The sequence below is a fragment of the Castor canadensis genome, chromosome 19, assembly GCF_047511655.1.
Source record: "Castor canadensis chromosome 19, mCasCan1.hap1v2, whole genome shotgun sequence".
Classification (NCBI taxonomy): Eukaryota; Metazoa; Chordata; class Mammalia; order Rodentia; family Castoridae; genus Castor; species Castor canadensis.
Window position 1 is genome coordinate 1,038,170 of NC_133404.1, and position 16,831 is coordinate 1,055,000.

At 55.0% G+C, this 16,831-nt stretch overlaps 1 protein-coding gene and 1 long non-coding RNA gene across 5 annotated transcripts in view; one reads left to right on the forward strand and one right to left on the reverse strand.

Moving 5' to 3' along the window:
* Window positions 1-10,779: 10,779 nt before the first annotated feature.
* Paqr5 (progestin and adipoQ receptor family member 5) overlaps window positions 10,780-16,831 on the forward strand; it is a 73,935-nt gene continuing 67,883 nt past the window's right edge. For all 4 annotated transcript variants that reach the window (XR_012444059.1, XM_074062031.1, XM_074062033.1 and 1 more), the window contains exon 1: window positions 10,780-10,917. The gene's annotated coding sequence lies outside the window, so the exon portion shown is untranslated. The remainder of the gene's footprint in view (window positions 10,918-16,831) is intronic.
* The window catches only part of LOC141419206 (uncharacterized), a 2,370-nt gene continuing 1,629 nt past the window's right edge, over window positions 16,091-16,831 (reverse strand). Inside the window, exon 4 of the long non-coding RNA XR_012443869.1 lies at window positions 16,091-16,423. This is a non-coding gene — a long non-coding RNA (uncharacterized lncRNA). The remainder of the gene's footprint in view (window positions 16,424-16,831) is intronic.

Here is a 16,831-nt window from a genome sequence, read left to right on the forward strand (position 1 = left end):
AGTAAACATGGAATGGGGTACCTTCAGAAGCTGAATGCACATTACAGGTGAGGTCCATGGCTCCACCCCTGTGGTTCTCCAAGTGTGGTCCCCAGCCAGCGACACCTCATCTCCTGGGAACTTGCTAGAAGTGCAGCTTCTCAGACCTATTGACTCAAAAACTGTGTAGGGGGCCCAGTGCAGAGGGGGGCGCTGCCATAGTCCCAAAAAAGGCTTCTCAGGGTTAAAAAGCATAATTCATTTATCTTCATATTTGTATTAATTTCCTATCATAGGTACAAATGACCCCAAATGGAGTGGCTTAAAACAGCATATATTTTGAGGTCAGAAGTCCAAAATCCCAGCGTTGGGATGCTTCCTTTTGGAGACTTTACAGGAGAGTCCATTTGCTGGCCCTCTCCAGCACCTCCAGGAGCTGCTCCTATCCCTTAGCTCCTGGCTGCATCCCTCTGACCTCCACCTCTGCCATCATCTTCCTTGCTTGGCTCTCTGACCCTACTGTCTAGAAAAGGACCCTTATGCTTATATTGGGCCTATCCTGATAATCCAGGATACTTTTCCTGTCACAGGAGCCTTGAAATCATTACATTGCAAACTTTTTTTTGCCCTGTAAGGTAATGTACCCATTGACAGGACCTGGGAGTGGGTTGTGGACACCTGTGGGGGCCATTGTTTATGCTGGGGCTATGTCCTGATAAATGCATCATGAGTTGAAATATCATTAGGTCGAAAATGCATTTTAACGCACCAACCAACGTCAGCGCTTAGCCACGCGGCACTCTGGAGAGAACTGAGGCTCCCCGCGTGACTGCGTGGCTGACTGGGAGTGACGGCTTGCTCCCCCAGCCCAGCACTCTGGAAGGTGTGTGCTGCACATCACAACCCAGGGAGAATCAGTACTGCCAGCACGGTTTCTACACAATGACATCACTTTCACACCACCATGAAGCTGAAAAATCGTAAGTGGAGCCAATGTGAGTTGGGGCTACAGTCTGTACCCCCACACTTATCAGAGCGCCTGTCACAGGGCAGATGCTCAGCAGGGGTCTAGAGGAGTGGAGGAGGAGTGGAGAGGGAGGCAGGGCCAGGCGAGGCCTCTGTTCCCTTCCTGTGAGCCAGGCTCACCTACGGCCTCATCCCACCTGTGAGCCCCATCCGATCTGTGAACTCTAGCCCACCTGTGAGCCCCAGCCCACCTGTGAGCCAGGCCCACCAATGAGTTCAGGCCCACCTTGGGACTGCCAGGCCAGCACAGGAAGATAGACTGTGAGGGGAGCACTGGGCTACAGACAGGAAGCTAGGTATCACGGAGAACATGGAGGTTGGTAGAAGTCCTGACTCTGCCATTTGTGTGCCAAGCCTGTGAGCTTGAGTGAGGCTTCAGCCTCCAGGGCTGGGTGGAGAATGAGCGACAGTAAGTGTGGCTCCCACCCTGGCCTGGTGCGGAGGGAGTTGGATGGAGTGGAGGTGGGAGGGGGCAGACACACTTCAAGCTGCCCCATCGGCTCCCACCTGAGGTCCTCAGCCCCCATCCCGAAGGGCATGATGGCCGTGAGTTTGGCTTTAGCTCTTAGTGGTGCCTTTTCTGTGTGCGGTCTGCTGCCACTTTGCAGTGAGTTCACAGGAGGCCTTGGGGACCTCTGGGGACCTCCAGTGGGGCAGGATGTAGATGGGAAACCTGGGCCCCAGCACTTGCCTGGCGCATTAAGCCTAGCTCCCCATTCGTGTGCAGGGATTTGCAGGGCTGCTTTGGCGGCTGGTGGCCAGGATATGACAGGAAGGTGAAGGGGTGGCTGTGAGGAGGACAAATGGAGCAAAGCGTGCAGAAGGGAGGAGGAAGAGGCTCTGTTCCAGTCCTTCTGGAATGTGAGCAGAGGACGGGCTGTTTATCTTAAGTTTGGCTCCAGGATAGTATGATAAAAACATTAATGTCCTGTAATTAAGGATGCCAGCTTGGGGCTAAATTAAATATTTATCCAGCCCTGGATTATCTTCTCTCTCCCTGTCTTTAGCAACTCCCTCCCCATGCTAACTATTTAGCAGGGATTTCAGAAGTGTTCTCACACCCCACTGTGGTTCAGAAAGTCACGGAACATGGAGGACGCTCGTGGCCGCTTGCTGTCAGGAGAGTGGGTGCTGGCACTGGTGGCTAGGATGGTCGCCATGGTTCCATCAGGTCAGCGTGTCAGAAGAAAGCCTGACACTTGAGTATTTAAGGGGAAGCAAAATGAACGGGGTAGGGTACTGGGAGAGTGGCTCAAGTGGCAGAGCGCAAGTTCAAACCTCAGTACCACCAAGAAAGAAAAAAATAATAATAAAACAAGCTGTAGGGTAGGTGTGGGACAGGCTGGACCCAAAGGAACTTTCTAGTATAAGTGTCAGAAACCACTTCCAAAAGAGTTGCACAGAAGTTTTGGGGGAGGAAGAAACCACAGGGGACACATGGCGGCTCTGTACATTCAGCCTTCAATGCACGGAGTGGTCGTGGGCAAGTCACTTTTAGGATCTTGTTCCTAGAACAGCTCATAGATTTCCCCGGTCCTGTCTGGTTTCAGATATTCTAATGGATGGTAGGCAGAAGTAGTCAGCATTGCCATAAGAGAAGTGGACAGAATGCCTGCTTCTCACACTAAATCCACACCATTTTGCCTCAAGGGCTTGAGCCTAAACCAGTCTCAAGGACAAATGGGTCAGGTGAGCAGAAGTCCGACTTTGAACGTTAGCTATAGGTCGTCTGTGCACCGACCTCACGCCAGACATGTTCCTGGGGGAAATGCACATAAATATACATAGGTGTATATTTAATTTTTGAAAACTGAGTGTACCCTCTTTGCTACTCAGGAAGCAATGCAGCCAGGCTACCGAGACCCTCAGATCTCTAAGAAAAGCAATGCAACCGGGCGATGGACGGGTCCTGATTTCAGTTGCAGACCTGTGACCTTGTACAACTCATGGCCTCAGCTTTCCGGTCTGTGCAATGGAATAATGGTAGACATAGGGTTTAGTGAGCCTTAAATGAGAATTGAGCCCATTAAGGTTCTCTGCGGCGGCCTGTTTAAGAGCTTGGCGAGCACTGGACGCTACCACTTTAAACTCTTGTTGACATGACAGCCTCCCCCCACCTCCACACACACGCAATGAATGTTTTGTATGACTCTGAACCTCCCTGCCCGTGCAGGGAGCACCCTGAGCTGCCCCGAGCCTGGCCAGCCAGGCCCCAGAAGGACAGCACTGTGGGACACTGAACGCCTACCTGTGACAGTTCCTGGCCCAGGTAGGGGCAGAATGCAACACAGCTTGCTCCGCCTTTCCCAAGAACACAACTTCAAAATGTCCACACTCAGACTGTAAGACAGCCTCAGACCCAGTGCCAGCAATGTCCTCTTCTGTGGCGTCAGCACCCATCCCATTCGGCATAGGCTGAGGATGCTCTGGGAGGTGGGCTCCCCTGCCCACCTCAGAAGGAAGTCCAGAAACAGCGGGGACAAGGCCCTGGCCCCTGGCTGACACCACCTGGGCTCTTCTCCTAGCTGCGGAACTGCAGCACCTTCCTGTCCTGGAGTGTCCTCCTCTGATCTCTCAGAATCTTGTCTGAGAATTTAAAATATCCAGACAGCATGAGGCTCTGCATGCACATCCATCTTGTCCTGTACTGCCATCCAAGAACAGCTCTGTGCTAAGAGCTGATGGTCCAGGAGGGGCTGGGTGAGAAGGGGTCTCCAGCCGGTAATTTCAGGGCCTCCACCTGCCCTTGAAATAGCTCTGCACCCTGGCCGGAATCCCGTGGGTCAGAGGCTTTGGCTTCTTTCAAATCTCAGTAGCGCACAGGGGCCGCCCTGTTAGCCCTGTGCTCACGTGGGCAGGTGTTGGGGGCGTCCCTGAGCACGGGACCCCCAATACTATTATTTTATGATCATGTCAAATATGTATTGCACAGCGACAGTGTGACAATCCCAGAAACCCAAGCGGCATCACCTGCAGTGTCTGCCGCCTGTTTTGGTGTCTCTCATTCTCTCCAGGCCACTGGAGCTGCCACACCTGGACAGGTGCCTCTTGGCGGCAGCCGGGCTCCTGTGCGGTGCAATTCTGCAATCCCGCCATGTCCTCCGCGCCTCCCCTGCACAGTCAGCTTGTGAATTGGGCGAGCTGCCCCCCACCAGCTCCAGGGCTGGGCACTTAGCTCGCTCCCACCTTCCTGCTTCCCGTGCCAGGCTGAAACGTTCAAAGAGCTTTGCTTTTTTCGTTGTCTTGTTTTTTAATTATTAGCATATAGTACTTGTCCAGGGGTACATTGTGACATTTACATATGTGCTTACAATGTATCTTAGTTCCCCCTTTCCTTGTGCCCTTCCCCCTCTCTCTGATACCCACCTCCAGAAGAGACCTGTCTACCTTCCTGTCATTTATGTTTTAACATGTATATTGATATTTGGGGTGGGGGGGTCTTGAGTTTTCAGACATGAATATTGTGTCCTGCTTTAATGAGATTAACCCCCCCTCCCACTACTTTCTCTCTATCACCTTGCTCCCCCAGGCTGTGAACCCAGGGCCTCTCACCCTTCCTAGGCAGGCACTCTACTACTTGATCACGCCCCAGTTTTACTTCAGTTATTTTTCAAATAGAGTCTCTTTTATGCTCAGCCTGGCCTAGACGGTGACCCTCCTGTCTGTGCTTCCCCACCTGGGATGGCAGGTGCCTGCCATGGGAGCCCAGCTTCTTGGTTCAGATGGTGTCTTGCCAACTTTTCGCGTAGTGGTCTTACACTGCAGTCCTCCTGATCTCCACCTCCCGAGTAGCTAGGATTACAGTCATGAGTGACTGTGCCTGCCTGGCTGGGCTTTTCCTTTTCTGAGGACTATTTCCTTAGGCTGTATTCTCAGGTGTGGGATTGCTGGGTGAGAAGATTGAAATATTTTTGCAGTGCTTGAAACGGCTCGCAGACAGCTGGTACCTGACGTCTGAGAGGCCAGTTGTGATGGGGGTGGGAAATCTGGATTCACCAGGGCAGCCCCGAAAGGCCTGCAGTTCTGGAGGAGAGGCAGTGGTTTCCCTGAGGGCACAGAAGTGACTGCCCATGGGGAGCGGCCTCTTTCCCGTTCCTCTGGGACTGACTCCAGCCTCAGCATCTACAGTGTCCACAGGCCCAGGCGCTGGGAGGAGGAGCGACCCAGGGAAACACCAGGGAATGCGTCTTTGATGGCTGACAATTCAGACAGTAAGTGCCACACAACTGCAGCTGGGAAACCCCACCCACCATCACTGTGCACTGGGGTCATCAGAGAAGGCACCATGGTTTTCACTTACATCTTCCTGTCTACGTTTGCTGTGTCTGTACCAACCCAGGGTTCTGGGGCAGAAGATGAGGAAGCACAGATAACATGGTCATAGCTGCCCAGTGCCCCAGAATCAGGAAGGCTGAGGTTGTTGACTTCCCCGGGGGCCTCCACCCTGCAAGCACCCCAAGGTGAGCTCGCCCTGCATGATGACGCATGGTTGTAATCCTAGCACCCAGGAGGCTGACGTTGGAGGATCATGAAGAGTTCAAAGCCAGCCTGGGCTACATAGCGAGACCCGTGTCAAAAAAAAAAAAAAAAAAAAGAATCCCCAAAGGAGTTTTAAAAAAGATGTGGGCCCCACCTCCTCCAGGGATGGGGTTGACTCAGGTGTCTGACGCTAACTGCTGCCAGGACTGAGAACATTGGCTGATGTTGCGTTTTTGTGCTGGGGAGCGCTGTGGTCTGGATATGGTTTGCATGTGACCCCAGTGGTTCATGTGTGTGAGGTTGGTCCTCGGTGCGGCAGTACCGGGATGTCGTATGATGTAGAGCCCAGTGCGAGTGGTTAAGTCAATGATGGCATTACTCTTTGAGGGGATTAGTGTTCATCTGGACTCCTGGGAGAACGAATTTTAGAGAAGAGTGAGACTGATGACTGAATCAATCTCTGGCTTCCTGTTTCCCCTGTGACCTCGGCCATGTGCTCCAGCCATCGTGACCCCATCTGCTGGGAGGCCCTCACTACAGACCAAATCAAGGGGGCTGCCCAACCTTCACAACTGTGAGCTAATAAAACCTCTTCTCTCTATAAACTACCCAGCCTGGGGTATTTTGTTACAGTAGTAATAGAAGGCATTTGGGGATGCATTGACAGGGACATTCTTAGAGAAGTGATAAGATGATAGTAAAGCAGAGGTTCTATGGGAAACCAGGGTGCTTTGTGGGGGAGAGGGGTTGGCTTTACCCTTAATGATCCCTGTAAGTGCCATCCAGACGTCAGCCAAATAAGCCCTGCTGTCATTAAACAGTGTACTTCTGTGTTAACGTGCTTTCCAGTCCAGGCCTCTGGGGCTCCACTTTCAAGCAGGGGACTTCCCAAGAGGAGCTGTGGGTCCTCGGCTGCTGTAAAGACTGCCTGTACCTGGAAAGCTGGCCCCTCAGACAGAGCAGCCCTGGTCACCAGGAGGCTGCAGGTCCCTCTCACAGCACCTGTTCCTCCTGGACCATCTTTTCTCTTTAGGTCAGGTGGCCTGAAGCCTCTTTTGGATGCTTGGGGGGTGGGGGGCGGGGAGTGTTGTCTGCTTTGTTTTTGAGATGGTCGTGCTATATAGCCCAGGCTGGCCTTGAACTCATGATCCTCCTGTCTTAGCCTTCCAAGTGGCTAGGATTATAGATGTGCACCACTGAGCCCAGTGATGCTCTGATTCTTGACAGATACTAGCTCCAAAGAGCCCTCTGGTACAGAGCAGACTGGGGCTTCCTGCAGACACCTGAGTGATGGGCCCTTGTGGTCTTTCCCTGGGGAGTCAGTAGTCAAAGCTCTGGCCAAAAGGGTCCCCTCCCTCTCAGATCTTCCTCCACACACACCCCTCAGGGGTCAGCCTTCCCTGATCCACTTCTGCCAGTGCTGCTCTCAGGACAGGATCCACAGCTGGGGAGGGACTGTGCGTACGGTGTCCCCTGCGCGAGAGGCTTGCCTGAGCATCTATGCTGTCTGGACAGAATGCAGAGAGTGTCTCTCAGTGACAAGGGGCTGTCAGGACCCACAGTGCAGTGAGAAGCGATGCCTTCCAAATTCGAGCCCATTCTCCACCAAGAGGTGTCTTTTCCAGAGGCAGTCCACGACGTAAAGATGTGAGCAGAAGGGCAGAGGGTGTCATTGGAACAGCTGTCACCAGACTATGAGGAATAGGAAAGAAGTCAAAGGGAGGCCCCAGCTCAGCTCCCCAGCAAGGCACCCAAGTGCACCCCAACCCCTAGGCAGAGGAAGATGCTGCAGGAGGCTCTGTCCAGGCAGCTGCACCGGGTGCAAAACTGAGGAAAGAATGAAAGGGGGTGTGGACCACCAGGCCTCGAGTGAGAGGAGAGACAATGCAGGGGGCGAGTTGGGTCCCCCAAAGCTCTGTGCACATCCTGACCTCCACTGCCTGTAACTGGGACCTCGTATGGAAAAAGGGTCTCTGCAGAGGTGGTGAAATTCAGAATCAGCCTGAACCCAGCATCTGGCATCTTTAGACAAACGAGAGGTCATGCAGATGCAGAGGGAAGGCCGGCTGTGTGAAGATAGGACAGAGACTGGAGGGAGGCGGCCACAAGCCCAGAATCACCCAGAAACGGAAGCTGGAAGAGACCAGGAAGGATTTTCCTGTGGCAGCAGCAGCAGAGGGAGCACAGTCCTGCAGGCTGTCCCCAAACTCTCCACACTCCTGCCTCAGCTTCCCAAGTGCTAGGATTACAGGCCAGGTGTGCACCACCACACCTGGACTCTTGGTGACACTTGGTGGTAGAAGCCTGTTGCGACACAGCCCTAGGAAACCAATGTCAGGCCTGACTCCTTGCACGGACACAGGTGACCATGTCCCCTGCCTTAGGGTGAGGCTGCCACTTCCAGCCCCATGCGGTGGCTGGAACAGGCTTTCCCAGCAGGGCCGCTCCCTCTGTGGGCGGGGAGGGGTTGTTTTAGGTCAGCACTATCTAGCCAGTCCCCGCACCTGGTCCAGCCTCAGTTTCTTATCTGGAATTTGGGGCACAAAGCACTGCCCTGGTGACCCCACTGCAGAGGAGATAAGAGGAGGGAGAGGACTGATGGCATTACGTGAAGATGACAGTCTCTTTTGTACTGTTCCTGCTGTGCAATGAAGCATTTTGGACAGACACACAGAAGACCGTCGGTCTGGGCCCAACCTGGAGGAGCTGGCGAGCCCACTGAAGAACAGGCACCTGTAGAAGGGTTGGACGCTTATGGAAAAATGTAACTTCTGACATGATCACCCTGAACACGCAGAGATGAATCAGGGTGGGATGTTCCCCAAAAAAGGTATTTTTTGAGTTCTATTGGAAAGGTGTTGGGGGAGACTGACATGACCTCCTCTTTCCTCCCTTCCCTAAGCCTCCCTCTGGCCCTGTAGATCCCCGAAGCATGGGGTCCATCCACTCACTGCCACAATGAGACTCTGTGCCCAGGCAACATGGGTCAGCCCCACAAAGGGTCACTGAGACCAATGGAAGAAAACAACTCAGCTCCACATATTAAACTTGCTCTGCACAACTGCAGTGCACGAGGTGCCGTGGTCACAATAACCTAAACGGGAACAGCTTTTCACCTTCCACTCAGCAGAATAAGAAACAGACTGTCAGAGAACAGAAACAACCTGTGCAAGGCCAGACTCCCGATGCTCTTCCTCCCCCTGCGCTCAGCCTCTCCCCACTGGCCAGTAATGAGCCTCATCCTTCCCAGTCTTCCGGTTTCTCTAGGCTGCACAGGAGGCCCAAACACACACCCAGTCCTGAGGTCCTGGTGCAAGTTCCAACTCTGCCACTAAGTTCATGCGACTGTGTGACCCTGGGCAGGTCCCTTTTGCTCCCCGGCCTCCATTTCATCTCTAAGTCATGGGAAGGGGGTGTGTTTAAACCTAACACTATCCGAATTCTTCTCCACGTGGTCCATGCTAACCCTCGCTCCTCTTCTCCCTGCCCTGACCTTCCTGTGTGCTCCCCTTCCTACCCCACACCCCTCTTCATGTGCTGTCCAGTCATTTCTCTAGCTTTTAAGCTCCCTGAGAGCAGAGATGGGTGTCCGTGGTACCCATCGGTGGGACGCTCAGCCAAGACACGCTAATGGACTAATGGGAAGCCTCTGACCATCTCCATTTGCGTTGGGAACCATCTCATCTTCCTCTTGGGTTCTCCCAAAGTGCACACAGATGCCTGTAAGGAGCAGGATTCAGGGCGAGGCACTGGGCAGCTCTGTTTCCCTTGGTTGCTGGTGTTGGGGCACATGCCTTCCCTGAGTGTGCAGGAAGGGAAACGAGGCTAGTGTTAGACTTTCTCCCCAGAGACGCCACATACCCTCATTTGCCTCCAAAACTCATCACCGTCGTGGCATCAAAATGTGTCAAAAGCACACACCCCTTACTCTCACCAAGGACAACAGCCTTGAGAAGGAAAGAGAGACCATCATCTCTGGTAGATGGTGAGGAACTCACCCAGGGCTACTCTGAATTCAGCATGAAACTGGATCCCACTCTCCTTGGGCCTAGACATTCCTACTGTAAGGCTCTGGTTAGTAGAGAATGCCCACCTGCCTGTTTGGATGGCCCAGTCACTCTCCATTTAAAAAGAAGCTGGATCTGAAAGGCTGGGAACATGGCTGAAATGGTAGAGCACCTGCCTAGCAAGTGAGGCCCTGAATTCAAAACCCCAGTACTGCTAAGAAAAGAAAGAGGCTCTGAGTTCAAAACCCCAGTACTGCTAAGAAAAAAAAGAGGCTCTGAGTTCAAAACCCCAGTACCACCAAACACACACACACATACACTCTGTGCAGCCACACAAAACCACAAGCTGCCCAGTGCTACCATTCCAGACCTGTAAAAAGGGCCTCTGATCACCCACTCCAGTCCACTTACTGGAAATGGGAAGATTTAGGCTCAGAAGAGGCAGAGACTTGCCCAAGGTGACAGAGTTGAATGGATGGGCCCAGGTGTCTGGACTCCCATCCTGTACTCCTCCCACTGACTGCGCATTCAGCAGACAAGGCAGGGCAGTGAGCAGGGACCCAGAGAAAGGACAAGGTGTATGGCAGACATGCAGGAGTTCCTCTGGTGGGGTGGGAAGGGAGGAGGCGACTGCAACCTCCTTCCTTCAGCACCTGGAGTAGCCAGCATATGGGTCCCTGGACCCAAATGTTTCCTTGTCCTCTGCGTCCCTTTGTGCTTTATCACTGTGTCCACTGGCTGGCAGAGTGCCAGACCCAGCACCTTCTAGTCTCCGAGCTAGTGACTCGGAACAGACCCCTGGGTGAGGACTGGCCCCGACCCACCTGGGCACTCCAGAGCGAGCAGGGTGGAACCGACCGGTCCAGGGGCCAGGAGCAGCCAGAAGCTGTCCCACGGGGTTGGGGGGAGCGCACTGTGGGGTGGGGCTGTGAGTGCTCATTGTGTCTCCTTCCCTGTGCTCCACCCGATGCATTTTTCGGAGGGAAGGGCAGGTGCCCAGGTCCTGCTGGCAAGGAGGCCTCAGGCTCCCAGTCCTCAGTCCTGGGACAAGGATGGAGCGAAGCGTGCGCCCCAGGGGTGCGGGGTCTTTGCGCACGGCTTCTGGGGCCACGCAGCTTTGGCTGCACCTGAGGCTGGCAGAGGGCGGCGGCTTCGGAGGTGACCCGGCCCAGGGCCCGCGGCACGTGGCGAGGCGCAGCCGGGCGCAAGGGAGGGGACCCAGCGCCGCGCTCGGCTCCTCCCCGGGGCGGCCCCGCCACGCCCGGCGCCCGCGGAGCCGGGGCGGGGAGCCGGGGCGGGGACCCGCGCGGGAAGGCACGCCAGGTGCCCTTCCCACCAGCCTGGGGGCCACCGCGGCCTGGGAGGAGTGTCCCGTGTCCAGCCTGCCCGCGCCCCGTCCACGGGACGCCGTGACCCTCGAACCCAGGTAACCGAGGCCCGGAGCCTCCGCCCGCCGCCCGCCCGCGCCCGCGGGTCCCGGTCCTCGCGCCGCTCGGGTGCGCGGCAGAGCCGGTGGCCGCCCGAGGGCGGATCTGGGCAAGTTTGCGCCCGACACCTCCACCCGCGCGCGGAGCCGCCCGCACCAGCCCGGCCTCTCCCGCTCCTTCACTGCTGGGGCGCCGCAGCCAACCCCGCAATCCCCAAGTCCTAGGACGGGGCGAGAAGGCCGGCGATTGCTTAAGGGCAGTTTGCGCCTCCTGCCTTCTCCAGCCAGATCCACGCCCGGACGCTGGGTGGGCCGCACAGGTGCCAGTAAGTGCGGCCCTGTGTCACCCCCAGGTCGGCCGCGCCCTGAGGAAGGCTTCTGTCCTCCGACCTCTCCCTGCTGCATTCGGAGATGGGTGTCACTGACGTCCCCAGCCCTTCCCCAGCCACTTCAGATGAACCCAGAAGAGGAGGAGGAAGACGGGGGTGCAGGCGCCAGGCGCAGGAGCCCCATAACCCGCGTGGACGAGGGGCAGAATGGACCTCCAGTTTAGGCTGGAGATGGGGAAGCTGCCCTTCCTCCAGAGGCAGAGAGAGAGTTGGGGAGTTCAGGGGATCCCAGAAGGCCTGGCATGACTAATATGGACCCACCTTGACCCTGTTTTACCCCCACCCCAACAGATCCATGAGGTGGGAGGTGCTGGCCCACTGGCAGAGGAGACTCAAAGAGTAATTAATTTGCTTAGGAAAAATGGTCCACGGGTGGTGGACCTCAACCCGCAGCTTCCTGGAGCACAAGGTTGCTTCTGCATTCCAGCTGTGCCCTTGACCAGCAGGGCTGTTTTCCTCCCCTCCTCCTCCCTCCAGGTTCTTCCTATTATAGAGGTTCACAAGGAGAGAGAGGACACCTCCAAGAAGTCAGGTCCCCTTGGCAAACTCCGCCAAGAGCCAGCCCTCCTTGCTGAGGTCTGAGAACCACAGGAGGCAGAATCTGCTCTGTTCCCTTCTGTAGCCATAGCGCCTGGCACGAGGAAGGTGCTATGCCAAATGGGCGAATTAACTGGAGTCAGCAGTTCTTTCCCAGCTGCCAGATTCTCTGCCCTTGGTGAGCAGAAAGGACACTGGCCAGTAAGACCAGAAAGGTGCCCAGTGACATCCCTGAGAGCACTTCCTTAATCCTGGGTGCTCTTCCTCTGTGTGGAAGAGCCCTCAATCAACTTCCTATCAGGCCAAGGAGAGGTGGGTGGCTGGGTGAAATGCCCAGCTTGGCCCCAGTCTAGGCAGAGGGACTTTGTCCCATCTGGCAGAATTCTTACCCACCGGTCTGGATATTTTATTTGGAAATGCTGATCTGCATGGTGTCCTCTCTCTCCTTACCATTGGGTAGGGAAGCAGCCATGGACCGGGGAAAGAATTTGCTTTTCTTGCTTCAATTTTCTCATGGGTAACAGGACAGTAGAATCTGTATGGTTTTATGGCAGAGAGAGTGGTCCAGAGGGCTCTTTGTGCTGCAAAACAACCTGAGGGGTGTGTGTGTGCGTGTGTGTGTGTGAAAGAGAGAAAGAGATGGAGCCTGGCTCCCCCAGTTGGGCTCTATATTTCTTCTCAGCAGTTGTTCTGCATCTCAGTATGCCTCAGAGAGTAGACCTCACCTCAAACACACAGTAGGGCCACAGGAAGTATTTATTGATCAAACATAATCTCTTCTTAAGGAAGACTGCTAAAATGCACGATAAGCAGGAGTCTTGAGCCTGCTCCCTGCCTCCCCATGTAAAGGGAGGGACACCCCCTGGTACAGATGGGGGGTCTCTGAGGGCCCTAGTGGGTGCGCGAGGTTAGTAACTTGTGTTCCCAAGGCAGGGGCACCATGGGGAGGCAGAGCAGGGAAGTAGAGGACCCTCCTGGCAGTGCCCTGTTGTTGCCACCTGCCTTGCTTTTCTGGAGGAAACCGTCCACTCAGTCAGGACTTTTGGGGCCCTGCCTGGAGCCCTGTGACCCCTGAACTCCTCAGCAGGCCAGGATCCCCAAGGCTGGTCAGTTATGTTTCCTGGAGGAGGCCATGTAGACCCCCCCACCCGTCCTGAGAACGTCCTGCAAGCACTTCCTGATGCAGGCTCTGGGCCCCACACCTCAGCTGGAAGAGGCCTTGGGGTCCTCCTCGATGTCTGTCTGTCCTCCTGGCCATCTCTACTGTATTTCCACAGCCTTCTCACACCCACACTCACCGATACACTTCCCTTTTTACCGTGCTTAGCATTTGCTTCCCTGTTAGGATGCCGGCTCGTGCTGGCAGGCTTGCTGTCTGTTTGGTTCACTGCTTTGTCCCTGGGATCTGGGTGATGCCTGGTGTGTGGTAAGTACTCAGTTAATACTGCTTAGTAAATGGATTCATCCACCCCACCCTTCCTCAGGGCCCAGATGGGGAGACTGAGACTGGGGAGGGAGTGGGGGAAGATGGTGGAGGCAGAGCTTGAACAGAACTAAGTTCTTCAAAGTGAGTCCGGGCTCTGGCTCCAGCTTGCTGGGGGTGGAGTGAGAGTCTTCTGCCCCCTAGGCAAGAACCATCAGGCCAGCTACCCTCAGAGTCACCCAGAGGGGCAGCTCCTAGGCTGAGCAGTTGGCCACCTCATGGTGGGAGGGGTGAATGGAAGATCCTAGGGTGGAGTGGTCCCCAGCAGACCCTGGCCTCAAAAGCACCCCTAGCACTGCTCTCCAAAGGGAGCCCAGCCTCAGTGAGTCAGCCTTGTGAAAACAGCGCCCCCTTCAGGCAGCCTTTGAAAATGCCAGGGGACAGGGACACCTGGGGGACCAAAGCCAGACTCTGGGGGTGGGGTGGAGGTTCACATACATTGGGCTAAGAGTAGTAAGCCAGCTGGAAGGTGCAACTAGAGGCCAAAGAAGGCTGTGAGGCCTCCCCTAGGAAGGTGGAAAGAAGGGGAAGCAGCTGTTTGCAGGCCATAAGGTAGACCCAATGGGAACTTGGACTTTTTGCCCAACCCTGCTACAGACTCTAGACACCTTTTCCCATTGTTGTCATGGTTGGAATGACGATATTCGAGTGACTTATTCTCAAAACTAAGAGCTGGAATGGAATCCACTAGCTGAGTCTTGGAGCTGGGGGAGGGACCGCAGAAGTTGGGCCTTTATATGTAGGACTTTGCCTGCTTATTGGGAAAATTGGGGAGGGAGCAGCCATAAAGCTTTCACCTGAAGAAATGACTCGTAGCGGGGGCTGCTCCTGTGCTGACACCACTGTAGGCTCCCTACCTCCCGTTTGCCATTTCTACCCTCCCCCAGTCACCCTCTGTGGGCTCCCTGCGGAGGCCTTCAGGTCAGGTCCTGACCTGAGACATGGCTCCATGCGGTGGCCTTCTCCTTGTCGCCACCATCACTACAAGCTCGCCTGGTGGCTTTCAGGCATGGATGGAAAAGTACACTGTTGCGACATGAATGAGTCAGTTGTTCAGAAGTCATGGGGCTGCAGCAGAGCCCACAGTCGGAGGGACACACAGTGGTGGCTCCTCGGGAAAAGGACGAGAGCAACCCTGGACACTGTGATGAAATTAAGACTGATGGCAGTGAGAGGCCAGCACACGGAAGAGACACGGTCATTCCAGCACCTGGGGAAAGCTAACGTCCCCAGAGATCCAGGTCCAGGGCTGGCCAAGGTCAAGGTCACCTCCAGTGTGCTCTGGACTGTGGGGCACTGGGCCTCAGGCAGGGGCATTTTTGCCTGGACATGCCGTAACCTCTAACAATGTTCTTCCTTGTTGATCAATTGGGAGTCCCATGGCCGAGGTGGCCCGGGTGACTTTGGAAGGATTCATTTGGCACTTGTGGGCGCACAAGGCCCAATCCCCATGGGTTCCGGATCCCAGGGCCCAATCCAGCCACATCTGCTTGCCTCTGGTCTTGGCATTGGTCAGAGACACTGCAACCCCAGGAGCTGAAGGCTGGTGTAACTGGGGGGTGGCCCTGGATCCTAATTCTAGCACTGTTGGACTCAGGGGTGTGACTTTGGCCTGGTCCCTTCTTTTCTGTCTGTGACTGACGGCTTGGGACTATTGCCACTAATGCACTTGAGACTGGATATTTCCTTGCTGGGAGGGGGCAGGGATGTCCTAGGCCTGTAGGATGAGGGGCAGCAATCTTGGCCCCTGCTCGTTGGTGTCACAGTGTCACTTCTGTGCCCCTGCATGTCTCTGAACATAGTCAGATGTCCCCTGGAGCAGCACCGTCTCTGGCTGAGACCACGTGGGTTAGACGATGTCTGAAAACCCTGCCCCATGGTTACCCTAAGGAAAGGGAGACAGTTATCTCCTGCCAGCCCTTTTTGTGAGTGCTGAGTGTGGACAAGGGGCAGTGGAAGCAGTTGGAAGACTTAGGGTGAACGTGAGCTTGGAAGGAACAGAAGGTGCTGGACCCGCTGGACTTCACGCTGAGGGCCAAGGCCAAGTCCCCTGCCTTCTAGACCTTGAAATTATATAAGAAGTGGGGGGGGGACAGGCCTGCGGGTCCGGGGCCCGTACTGAGGTCAGTGGCCTTCCAGTGCAGGGCAGTGTGGTAACAAATCCTGTGTCCCTGCCCGAGGACTCAGCTTTTCTCCTCTCTCCCCTTGCCCTGGGAGGGGACAAAGGAAGGGAACCAGCTGGAGAGAGGGCTGAGATCCCTGTTAGACAAGGGCCAGCCTCCCCCCAGCCCACCCCGGTTTGGTTTGGTTTTGTTTATTCCTCCCAAGTCAGCTGTTTATTAACTCTGTCCAGAGTCCCCTGTGGCCTCACCGCTGAAGGAAAGGGCAGATTTATGCTGGTGAGGTGGGGGTGGGGGTTGGGGTCGCGGATGAATCCTACAAGGAAATCCCCGTTCTGGGTCGCTATTGGGTTAACCCGGAACAATTGGTTGGGTTTTTGTTCTTAGTTCTAGACCGGGCTAGGTGCTGGACACGGAGCAGGAGACGAGACTTGAGTCTCCACCTGACTCCACCAGTCTGTAATTGCCCCGCACCTGTGGTAGGGAACGGGGCCTGGTGACCAGCACGCACAAGTTCATTTCACAGCAGGTGGTGACATCCTGGCAGGTGGCTTCACAAGAGGGAGAGGTGGTTTGGTTTGTTTTTGGCATTTTTTTTTCTTTGCCTATTTGTTATTGCGGTGAAATATACAGACCATAAAATGTAGCATTTGAACAAATTTTAAATGCATGAGTCATTGTCACTGACAGATTCACATCGTCTCAAAGATGTCACCACCATCTGTCCCCACACCCTTTTCTTCATCCCCTGGTGAAACTCAGTACTCCTCAGAACTAATTCCCCATGGCCCTGGCCCCTGGTGAGCTGTTCTTTGAAGACGTGAGGTCCCTCTGTCCATCTGTGTCGGTCCGGTTTCTGTTGCTACTAACAGTGTCACAAAGCTTCGATGTAAGAGGTTTGTGTGGCTTGTTTTAGTCCAAGGTCAAGGTGATGTGTCCAGCCATGGCAGTCTCACTGGGGCAGCACGGAGCATTACCTGGTAAGAGACAGGAATGTAAATGTGTCTCTGTTGGTCTTCCTCTTCCTGGAAGGCCACCAGGGTTCAACCACAAGGGCTGCACACTCGTGATCTCGTCTAACCCTCAGCCCAACGGCCGCCCCTCTGAACACCGCAGTCGATCAAGTTTCCTTCTTCTCAGTCTCTCACAGTGGGATTAAATTTCAAACCAGGAAGGCTTGTGGACACTCAAACCACATCCAAGCCCCAACACAGCTCACGTAACAGGAATTGTGCAGTATGACTTTTGGTGAGGGCCAGTCTCACTCAGCACCGTGTCTGTCCTCAGGGTTCGCCCGTGTCGTAGCCTGGGTCACAGTTTCCTTCCCCCGCCCCCTTTTCTTTTTGATGGTGCTGGGGTTTGAACTCAGGGCCTCACGCTTGCTG